Source organism: Phocoena phocoena, chromosome 18 (genome assembly GCF_963924675.1).
Source record: "Phocoena phocoena chromosome 18, mPhoPho1.1, whole genome shotgun sequence".
Lineage (NCBI taxonomy): Eukaryota > Metazoa > Chordata > Mammalia > Artiodactyla > Phocoenidae > Phocoena > Phocoena phocoena.
This window is the reverse complement of record NC_089236.1, coordinates 77,681,174-77,693,431: the sequence shown is the minus strand read 5'-3', so window position 1 is coordinate 77,693,431 and position 12,258 is coordinate 77,681,174.

The following is a 12,258-nucleotide window of genomic DNA, read 5'->3' as shown; positions in this document are numbered from 1 at the left end:
TTAGCCTTGCCTTCCCTTTTTTCTTAATTTTCTCTATCCATTTCTGCTCTCCTTCTGTTTCCTGTTTTTGAAATAAGCACATCTTTTGGAAGAAAGATTATGCTTTGGTTTTTTTGTCTGTTGCAGTAGGATAACCATGGCATTACTTGAACCCTCTCCGTAGAGGTGAAATGCTTTTCTTTAATCACGGCGGATTCTTTTAGGTGAAATTCACATAACATAAAATAGCTATGTTAAAATACATAATTCAGTGACATTTAGTACTTTCTCACGGGAGATGTTTTTTGAAACAAAATTTAAGACTTTATCATTTAGAGCAGTTTTAGGTTTACGAAAAAATTGAGAGGAAGGTTTAGAGATGTCCTCCTGCCCCCCTCCACCCATTCACAGCCTCCCTCATTATCACATCATTCACCAGAATGGTGCATTTTTCACCACCAATGAACATATATTGACAGATCATAATCACCCAAAGCCCATAGATTACCTTAGGTTAACTCTGGGTGCTCTCTATTCTATGGGCTTGGATAAAGACGTAATGACACAGAACCATCATTACATCATACAGAGTGTTTATTTTCACTTATCTCTCGCCTTCCCCCAGAAACCACTGATTTATTTATTTTTACTGTCTCCATAGTTTTGCCTTTTCCAGGATGTCATAGAGTTGGAATCATACAGTGAGTAGCTTTTTCAGATTGCCTTCCTCCACTCGGTAACATGCATCTAATGTGCTTTTATATCTTTCATGACTCGACAGCTCAGTTTTTAAAAGAACCGGTGAGTACACCACAGTTTGTTTATCCATTTACCTATGACTGTGAATCTTGGTTGCTTGCAGGTTTGGCAGTTAGGACCAAAGCTGCTGTAGCCGTTTGTGTTCACATTTTATATGGACATGAGTTTTCAACTGCTTTGAAAAAATACCAGGAAGCATGATTCCTGGATTGCGTGGTAAGATTATGTCTAGTTTTGTAAGACATTGCCAAACCACCTTCCAACCAGCGCAGTTTTCCTCCCTCATCTCCCAAACTCCTCCGTAGTTTCTTTCAAGTTTGCGTTTGACTCTAAACCTGAGTCTGTCTTATGTGAACCCTCCTTCCATCCTGGGGACGCCCGCCGTCCTGTGTTCCCCAAGGATACTGCTATTTCTCCACCTCAGCTTCCCTCGGAATTCTGTGTCCTGCTTGGTCCCCACCGCTCCTGCCAGGACAGTACTTTCAACCCATAATGGAAGTACTTCCCTTGTTCAATTTCATCCTCAGGGACCCTGCTCATCTTTCATGGCTTCTCTGGGCTTCCTTCCAACCTCCTTGTCTCCACGAACACCCTCCATGAGGAAACCGCTCCTGTCCAGATCCACAGCGGCTTCCGTGTCACCAGATCCACCTCCCTGGGTCACTCAGCATCCTTATCCTGCAGGGCTCTCCTCCACTCGCTCTTTGATGCCTCGCCCTGCTGTCTCTCCTGCTTCAAAGGCTGCTTCTTCCGACTGTGCTCTGAGGGCTCCTCTTCCTGTCACTGACTTTGAAATGTGAGAGTGTCCTGGGTGCTCTCCCTGCTCTCATCTCTCTCACTACGAGTTTAGCCCATCCCACAGATTTAAATGCCACTATATGCCTGTGACTCCCAGACTGATACCTCCGGTCCAAACTTCTGTGACAGTCTACCCAGCATCTTCCCTTGGATCCTGACGGTATGTCCAAACCCTCTGGCATCTCAAATCAACCTCCCTCCCCAGCCCTCTCTCCATGGCCAGTCTCCCCACCTCAGGAAAGTTTGCTGCCAACCACCCAGTTTCCATGCAAGACGTTTCAGGAGCCATTCTTTGTTGTTGTTTTAATTTGATTTTTATTTTATATTGCAGTACAGTTGATTTACAAAGTTGTGTTGGTTTCAGGTGTACGGCAAAGTGATTCAGTTATACAGGTACGTATATCCATTCTTCTTCAGATTCTTTTCCCATATAGGTTATTACAGAATATTGAGTAGAGTTCTCTGTGCTGTACGGTAGGTCCTTGTTGATTATCTATTTTATATACAGTAGAGTGTATCTGTTAATCCCAAACCCCTGATATATCCCTCCCCGCACCTTTCCCATTTGGTAAACATTAAGTTTGTTTTCGAAGTCTGTGAGTCTGTTTCTGTTTTGTAAGTAAGTTCATTTGTATCTTTTTTTTTTTTTTTTTTAGATTCTACATATAGGTGATATCATATGATATTTGTCTGTCTTTGTCTGTCTTACTTCACTTTGTATGATCATCTCCAGGTCCATCCACGTTGCTGCAAATGGCGCTACTTCATTCTTTTTTATGACTGGTTAATATTCCATTGTATATATGTGCCGCATCTTCTTTATCCACTCCTCTGTCGATGGACACTTAGGTTGCTGCCGTGTCCTGGCTACTGTAAATAGTGCTGCAGTGAACATTGGGGCGCATGTATCCTTTCGAATTAGAGTTTTCTCTGAATATATGCCCAGGAGTGGGATTGCCGGATTATATGGTAGCTCTACCGTTAGCTTTTTGAGGACCCTCCATGCTATTCTCCATAGTGGCTGCACCAGTTTGCATTCTCGCCAGCAGTGCAGGAGGGTCCCTCCTCTCAGGAGCTGTTCTTGCTTCTTCCCTTCCTCCCTCACAGACATACCATCAGCAAGGTCTAGCGAGCCACTAACCATTAACATACATTACTTTTACACCTTTGAATATTTAACTGATTCTTGTGTTATATTCTCTCTCCTTATACCGCATCTTCAGATATTACGGTCCGTACGAGTAAAGCTGCCTCATTTATGCCTCAGTTGCAGAGTCTTGCATCCATATATGATTTGACCAGTCCCAAATTGTTGGCACTCAACTAGCTTCCAAATTTTTGCTATTCCAGACAAGACTGGAATGAAGGTCTTCCAATACATATTATTTCACACATGTATATCAGGTGCATTCTCAGCTATAATGCAATAAATACTCTTGTAAAGCAATCATTTCCAGAATGCACAAGTGATTCTCAGAAGTTAAATTGTCAGTCAAGGAGTGTGGGCATTTGTCACTTTGATAGATTCAGTCAAATTGCCCTGCATGGATGCTGCTTCAGTCTATACCGCCAGCATCCTTGTATGGGAACCTTTCCTGACATTCTGGCAAACACACTGTGTTATCAAACTTCTCGATTGGTGCCAATCTGATAGGTGAACGATTGTACCACTCTGTGGGTTTAACTGGCATGTATCTTATTATGAGATAGGTTAAGCAAGGTTTAATTGGATTAAGACTTTCTTGTGTTTATTTTCATCATTGTGAACTTTGTGTTCAGATCTTTCATCCATTTTTATGTTGTGTTTGTGGTCTCTTTATTATTGCCTTACAGGAGACTTGAAGGTATGAAATAAACACAAAATTAGCACTTCATCTGTGATATTGGCTGTGATTTCTTCCCAGTTTGCTGTCTGTACTTTGATTTTGTATTTTTCTCCTCAGAATTCTGTTTCAGAAAGTTAAATTTATCAATATTTCTTTCCTTTTCTCCTAAGTTTTATGGTTTCATGTTTTAAGATGCAGAACTTTGATTCATCTGACATTTTAGTGGAAGGAGACAAGGATGCAACTGTAACGTGTTTTCAGATATATTTTCCGGTTGTGCCAACATCATTTATCAAAGAGTCTATCTTCTCCAGAAACGAAATAAAATGCCAACTTTAGAGTACACCAACTTCCCCTGTGAAGCTGGTTGTATTTCTGTACTGAATGCCTCTGGCCCTTGGCTTTGGCTATGTACGTACAGGCTCTCTGTCCCCTCAGACGGAGCCTCCTGAAAGGCAGTATCTCAGGCTGAGATTTCATTGTGCTTTTTCCTTATGAGCTGAGCACTTAGCCTGTCACTGTGACATGCTCACTGGCAGAGGACGTGTGCTTCTCGGGTCAGAGACTTGTGCCACAGAAAAGAGCAAGACCTGCTTCTGTCCCTCACACCCCCCCAAGCATCATGGGGGTGATATGGGGAGTCCCAATGGATGTCCCTGCAGCAGGGGATAGGCTGTCATAGCTGTGGTTCACCGGGCTTGGGAAATCCACCTCTTTTGTAGCAGGAAATAAGCAAGCCTGCTCTTTATCCTGGAGGGAGCCATCCATCACCTTATCTCTTAGGGTGACTGCTGCAAATGCAGTCCCTGGAAATGGCTTGAGTAAAGGGGAGCCAGGGACCTGCACATCTCACTTACCCAGCAAGAGGTATGGGGACCAGAGACACCTGTGGGAGGCCGTCCCTCCCTACAGGCACAGCTCGGGGGCTGCTGTGGGTTTGCATTTTGGTGCCAACAGGACCACACAGACTTTAGCTCAAAGTAGATGCTTAAGACATTGATCAATTTGATAGAATCAGATATTTTATTGGGTTAGTATGAGTTTATCACCAGATAACGTTAACTGCGGACCATCTACTAGTATTCCCTACTATAGACCTTCAGGATCGGTTGTCTAAAATATTAGCTTTAAAAAATTTAACCTAAAAAGAGTCTAAATAGAATTACTAATGTTTGACTAATTAAAACTAATTTCCATGAAATGAAAGTTAGAGACTTTTTTTTTTTTTTTTTTTAACAATTTTCATTCCCTGCGGAGTTTTCAGCTTGGGAAGCAAGCACAGGGTTTAAGCACACTTAATCTCTTTTAAATGGATGTGCCTTGTTTGTAAAATGGGCACTTTGTTATTATCACTAAAATGTTTTAATTATGCATGGCTATGTTTGAAATTGTAGTCCAATCACGATTGGGAACAGCATCCAGAAAGCAAATTTGGGAAGACAACACGGGTTTTCCCTCCTATGGAATCAGCTGGAGATTGCAAACAGCACTGAGAAGAGAGTAAAGTGAACTTGCTTAAGAATTTAAAGGGAGTAAAAAAAAAAAAAGAAAAAAAACCAGTGGAAAACAAACAGCTTAATTACAGTTAGGAAACATTTTGAAATGAATGACAGGAACTTCAATAGCATTAAAAATGGGGTTGTTACTCTAACTGAACATGGAATGAGGACAGATGAGCCAGGCATATGCTCCTGTGAGACCAGGTGGAAGGTCTTTGATGGCTCAGGATCACCTGCAAATTGATTTAAATGTTAACTGCTCAACACCTCACATCAAGAAAATAAAATAAAATAAAAAGCCATTTAAAACAAGGTTAATGTTAAAGTTGCCTCAATTTACCTTTTACTTGTTCTCATGTATCCTCTTTCTTTCTTCTAATTGCAAACAGAATTTTAACCAGAAGATAGTTCCATGTAACCAAGATGAAGTTCAGCTTTTGTTTTCTTATTATATCTTCATAACACCTTTTCTTGGAATTTTCCTAAATGTTATCTAATGTGATATGGGATACTTTGTGAAACTTCCTGGGCTTAAAGATGAAAATCACTTTCTCTACCATATATTATTAATTAGAAGAGGTTAAAATAGCAACATTAGGAACCAAAATACAGCATTAAGAAAATTAAGAAAAATGCCAGATGACGGTTATAATAACATATAACAATTTTTGTTTCCGAATTATATGTGACAATATTGTAATGAAAGAAATTTCTCAAACGTAAATCATTTATTATTTAGATAGAAAACCAAAGGGGCAAAAGCCTGTGTTCTAGATAATTCCTAAAATGTTTGATGCTTAAACGAATACTTAACATATGTTTAATAATTTGATATTTCCTGATTTTCATATTTTAAATTGAGAAAGATAAAAATTCACCTGCATAGTAAAGGATAAGCCTACTTTTCTATCATTCTATAACTGAAAAATAATGTAACTTTAAACAATGTTGCTCATTGACAATCCGCATATTAATTTCCTTTTAAACTGATACCATGAGGGATACAGTTACCATTTTGAAACTGGAATCCACTTTTAGTGTGTAGAAGTTTTAAAATCAGGGACACACTTGCCAAAATAAAAACAGAATAATAAAGTCTCAAAATACCAAATATATTTCATTTTCTGTGTGCTGTTTAACAGCAGAGAAAAATATGGCTTTTTAATCCTTACTACTAACTACCTAAAAAGACATTCTTATAGTATCAAATGTCATTTCAAGAAATTTTCAATATGTAATTCTAATTTTTTTTCTCTCTTCTAGCAAGACGACAGGCTGACATTTTAATGAAGAACTAACAAACGTGAAAATGCAGGCTGATGTGTGCACTCCCAGCAGGGATTCTTAGAATGTGTTTATCTGAACTGAAATCTCCATTTAACATTTAACAGTCAGTGGGGAATGGCGATAGTGGCATCTGCTTTAATTTCACAAGTTGTTGCTCTAATTATTTTCTTGTGAACCTCAGGAATCCCTCTTGCCTCAAGTTACTTCAGTTTAGTTAATATCATTTGTGTTCTACGTGTTAAACAAGACAAAAAGTAGCATACACATATAAATAGCTCATCATTCTTAAACATTGTATGTGGGTTCATAGTTCAAGTTACTAAAGATAACCCAGAACGGGAATTAAAGATCTAGCTGGATGCTCACTTGTGTCAGAACCATATGTTTATAATATTGGCATTATGGGAGAATGATGTATTTTATTATATTACATTGATACCTATTATAATAATATATCAATATGTTATTAATTATTATAATATAGTTACAACTATAATAATTATAATATATTAATTAATAATATAATAATGTGTACTACATTATTTGATTTGATACTCACAGATTGGTGGGAATCAAATGCTGTAACATGTAAATACACTGATAAACCACTCTAATTAGTTGTTATTATTATTATTATTGCTATTGGGGTTTTTTTTTCCCTCTTTCATCCAGGATAAAGGTACCTGAAGAACAGATTTGGGGACTTCCCTGGTGGCGCAGTGGTTAAGAATCTGCTTGCCACTGCAGGGGACACGGGTTCGACCCCTGGTCCAGGAATATCCCACATGCCGCCGAGCAACTAAGCCCATGCACCACAACTAATGAGCCCGCGTGCCACAACTACTGAGCCTGTGTGCCACAACTACTGAAGCCCGCGCGCCTAGAGCCCGTGCTCCGCAACAAGAGAAGCCACCGCAATGAGACACCTGGGCGCTGCAATGAAGAGTAGCCCCCGCTCGCTGCAACTAGAGAAAGCCCGCGTGCAGCAATGAAGACCCAACGTAGCCAAAAAAAAAAAAAAAAAGAACAAATTTGGTAGCAAATAAATCCCATCTTCTGATCCCTTCACCTTATTTGGGTAACTTAGCTCAAATACCATCGCTAACTTGACTATCTCTGTCATTGGCATTGCCTAAAAACTGAGACTAGAGCAATTATGAAAGATGGTATAATTTATACATTTAGCTTTGATAAATAAGCCATGAGTTCATAAGTTCAAATTAATCAGAAAGATAGCCACGGTTGACACTTCACTGCTATTTGTCATTTATAGCTTTTAAAATGTTGTTATAGTTTTTTAAATATATTTTCTTTCCTCCATACTTTTTCAAATTTTGCTTTTCACTATCTCTCAAGATGACTTTGGCTTATTCTAAAAAAAAAAAAAAAAATTGAGACTGATAGGTCGGTCCAGTGGAGAAAACAACGAAAAGTTTGTATCCCTATTGTAACCCTTAGGTTTGCTCCAGGAAATGCTCGAGAATAATCTTGTTTAGATTCTTGTTTTTAAATTGTTGGCTAAGTAGTTTTCTAAAATCTTAAATGGACATTGGTATACACTTTTTATACAGTAGCCGTTCTTGGTAACTAAAGATGCAAATTGAGATTTAAAGAATATTAGAAAATGTGACCATGTTAGCTTGATACCCAATCCAAAAAAAAAAAACAATTCTTAAACTTACTAATATACTCATCCCTCATTTGTCATCTGACTTTGCCCTTAGTTCACTTGTTGATATTTCTTTGTTTTATCTCAAATAGTTTCTATTGATTTATTTAAAGATTTGTGCAGAGCAAGTGTAGGTGAGGTTACAACCAGCTTTCTACAAAAGCAGGCACCACTCTGGCTGTGACAACTCGCTTGGGAGCTGGTCCTGCCTTGGGAAGAAGCGTTGCCAGTTGGTGGCAGCATTCACAAGAGCGGGTCACATTTCCTCTCTTATCTTTAGGTTGGATTTCAAAACAACTCTAGAAAACAGACTGAAAGGCAAGCCTAGAAACAGCACGTGAACGGCTGCAGAAAAGTGGAAGGTTTCTGACTACAGCCCAAAACACCAGAGCATTTGGCGCAAAGCGGGGCAGCCGTGTCCTATTTGTGTCCTGAGCAGTTTGCAAAAACAGGGCGAAAGCTTGTTCCCAGAACTAACAGTGGGATCAATGAACTCGGGTTGATCTTTCCCCTTCCTTAACATTTGCGCTCTGTTCAAGGGCACTCCCAGCGGGCCTCACTGCTCATCCCCCCTCCCTTCCCAGAAAATATAGCTGTGTCATTTTAAAGCCCCCCTCCTTTTTTTTTTAATGTCATCTGCTCATGAACTACACATTGAGAAGCAGACACTTTTGTTCTGCTCTGACAGGAAAAAACAAACAAACACGATAAACAATGTTTTAACTCTGCAGCCAGAACATTGCAAAGGATCACTTTAGTCAAGCAAAATGTTAGTATATTGTATTTCAGGGCCAAGAATTCCAAGGAAGAGGGATGTTTTAAGAAGGAACAGGTTTTTTGTTTGATTGTTTTTTTAATGATTCAGTAACTTTATATAGCCATTAATGTGAAATTTTTATTTCAATCATGGGAAGTCTTTAGGGAAAAAAAAAAGTTCTGTTTGGTTTTGTTTTTAATCTAGGAATATAGTCTCGAAATTTAAACACAACAAAATTCAGGGGTTAATGAATAAGAATGTTAAGTCACTGACAGCAGTCACTATGTAATTGGTTGTTTATGTGTTAATATTTCTTCAACACAATTCTATTTAAAATAAAAATGTTTTTAATATTGGATTAGCCTATCCTGGTGCCTACTACTTAAATGAGCATTTTTCTAAACAGTATTAATTCAATTCATACACTTTTCAGAATAATTCTTAAGTGTTAGTTTGCTCTAGCATATATGTGTATGAGAAATCATTTATTTTAGAAAATCCCTCTTCCCCAAGTGAATATTTAAGGAAAGGACTATTTAAAATATATCAGGATTTTTAATGAGCGAAAGAAATAGTGAAGTGGAAAGCCTTTACAACTTCCGAGAAACCGATACAATCTATGAACAAATCCTGCTTTTTCAAACATTTGCAAAGCCACCCGTTGACAGTGAATGGTCCAAACAGCAGTTACATTCCTTCATGTAAATCATTCTGTTGTACAGCACTGGAATGTTACAAAATCCTTGTGAAATTTCAGTTGAAACATATTAGCAAATACATTCGTGAGAGAAAAAAACTAGCTGCGAAAGTGTAGGAAGTCCCCATATGAATCCTAGATGAGGAAAAGTCTGTCCTCAGGGTTCATTCATCACAGAAAGGGAAATGTATTAAATGAGCAACTGTCATACATTATTTAACACAGCAAAATTGATGAAATGTTGCCACTCTTTTTAAAGACTACAATGTAAACCTCTGATGTTAAAATTTCTATTCCTAAAATACATTTTATTTTTACACTGTATATCTTAATTTTATTTTTTTAACATCTTTATTGGAGTATGATTGCTTTACAATGGTGTGTTAGTTTCCGCTTTATAACAAAGTGAATCAGCTGTACATATACATATGTTCCCATATCTCTTCCCTCTTGCGTCTCCCTCCCACCCTCCCTATCCCACCCCTCTAGGTGGTCACAAAGCACCGAGCTGATCTCCCTGTGCTATGTGGCTAAAATACATTTTAAAACTGGTCATATAATATTCCATTTAGTGATCTGCTTACTCAGTTAGATAAGAGTTCATCCAGACCAAAAATACTGTCAAACAGCTACAGGGTTAAGAATTAAAAAAACCAAAAATACACAAAAAAACCCCTCTCATGTTATCTACTTTTCTCCTGTTACAGATGCTTCCTTATATGAAACAGAGAAGAAAATTAATGATGGTCACTATTATTGTTACTGTTATTTGTGTTATGGATTTATGGTACGTATTTAATGTCTACACTTTTGTGAAATTGACTACTTTATGAAAGGTAATTAAATTATTCCAGAAAGGACTTTGGGTTTTAGTAAAAGAATCCTTGTGTAAGATTCTATGTTAAAAAACAAAACAAAACAACAAACCCAAACAAACAAAAATCCCTCCTTGTTTAAAGATATGGCCATTTTGCTATCCATGAAAGGAAAGAGAATTTCTGATGAAAGCTTTCGGACCATGAGAAAAAATTTCATCCGGGCTCTTGCTGGCAACAGGCCACACAGCAGCACCCAGCCCTGCGCAGAGAGCAGGTAGGCAGATGTTATTCAGCTGACCTTTGCTGGAAAAGTATGGGAGAGCAGTTGGAAAATCACAAGGTGTCACACAAGCTTTAAATAAATAAATAGCTTATTTGGCAATGGAAAGGGAAAGACAACCAGTTCCTTCGCTGAGGAAGAAGACTGGGATGCTTCTAATTACAGAGCTCCTTTCTGCTGGTTTCATGGACTGACTTCTTAATGAGAATGGAAACTGTGCTCCCACACTTGTAGTGAGAGGTTCTAGGACTTCAGAATGACAAGTAGTTTTGCTGTAGCTTTGTGATCTTATAGTATGAGAACGCCACTGAGAGAGGAGATCATTCTTCACCCTGCCTTGTCTGCCCCTAATCAGTGACTGAGGCAGTACTACATGGGGAAAGTGTCAACTGCCAAAGGAGAGCTTCTGACACGTTTACTTGAAACTGGCATTGAACGTTGTAATCCCTCTAAGGGGAAAAAAACAAACAAATCCAAGATGGACTTGTTAACATCTGAAGGGCACAGCAAAGAAGTATTCAATGAATATTTGAAACCTTAATTTTGTATGAAAAGTCAAAATCAAAAAGGAAAGGTACTTTCTCAGAAGAAATTATTATGGCGTGATGCTGAAAACAGGTTGCCCCATGATCCCACTATGCCCATTAGGGTTACTGAACATACAGGCAGCGCTGCTTTACGGTAACTCATCACAAAGCCAATAAAATTGGGCCACATTCTCTTCAAGCTCCCAGATAAGAACCCCTTCATCTCTCTCTCTCTTTCTTTTTTTTTGAGTTCCTAAGAATTTTATTTTTCAAAGGGTCAAGGAAGAAGAAAACATGAATGGATATTAACTACTTAGCAGATTGCTAGGCAACATGTTACCATAAAAGGGGCAGCAAGATCTAAAAAGAATAAAAAACCGAAGCACAATGTCCATAAGGGTGGTGCCCCCAACACATACACACACACACACAAATGTATATACACACCCAGGCCCACACATAGAAATACACATGCACAATTAAAAGGGCACTCCCAGAGGTATTACTTTTTAAAGCATGGTTTAAAATGAAGGATCAACTTTACATACACCTCTTTTTTTTTTTTTTTTTTTTCGGTACGCGGGCCTCTCACTGCTGTGGCCTCTCCCATTGTGGAACATAGGCTCCGGACGCGCAGGCTCAGCGGCCATGGCTCACGGGCCCAGCCGCTCCGCGGCTTGTGGGATCTTCCCGGACCGGGGCACGAACCCGTGTCCCCTGCATCGGCAGGCAGACTCTCAACCACTGCGCCACCAGGGAAACCCTACATACACCTCTTTGAGGCAAATTCTATGATGATTTTTGTGACATTGATTATTCTTATGTTTGTTACTCATCGATAATCATAATGTGTATACACAACAAACAAAACTACTATGATCTTTCTGTAAGTAAGGATCTCTTGGCCCATAAAATTAACTAGCAGAATTTTTAGGTCACAGTTTTACAAACAGGTTAAAATATATATCACCCTTTCAAATATTACAATCTTGTTACTTTTCTTAAATTTAAGACTTTATTATATTTAAAATAAAGACTTTTATAAAGTACAGAGGACATTCAAAGGCAAACTTCCAGGACTTAATAAAAAAACAACCAACATTATTGTTCCAAATCATTTCGTGAAGACACACAAGTGAAAAAAACAAAAAACGAAAAAACAAAGACACAGGCTTGTTTTTAGCCTTCTTGGTTTCTGCAGGATCCGGAGCCTGCTCTGATCTGAACTCGGGGTCTCCCACCCTCACCAGTAGCCCTCACTGTCATTTAGGAGACGCGATTGTATGGTGGGTCCTTATTTGTGATCGACTTTGAAAGTCACAGAAGGCACACAGATGTAAAAATTCGAAGCATCCATGGGCG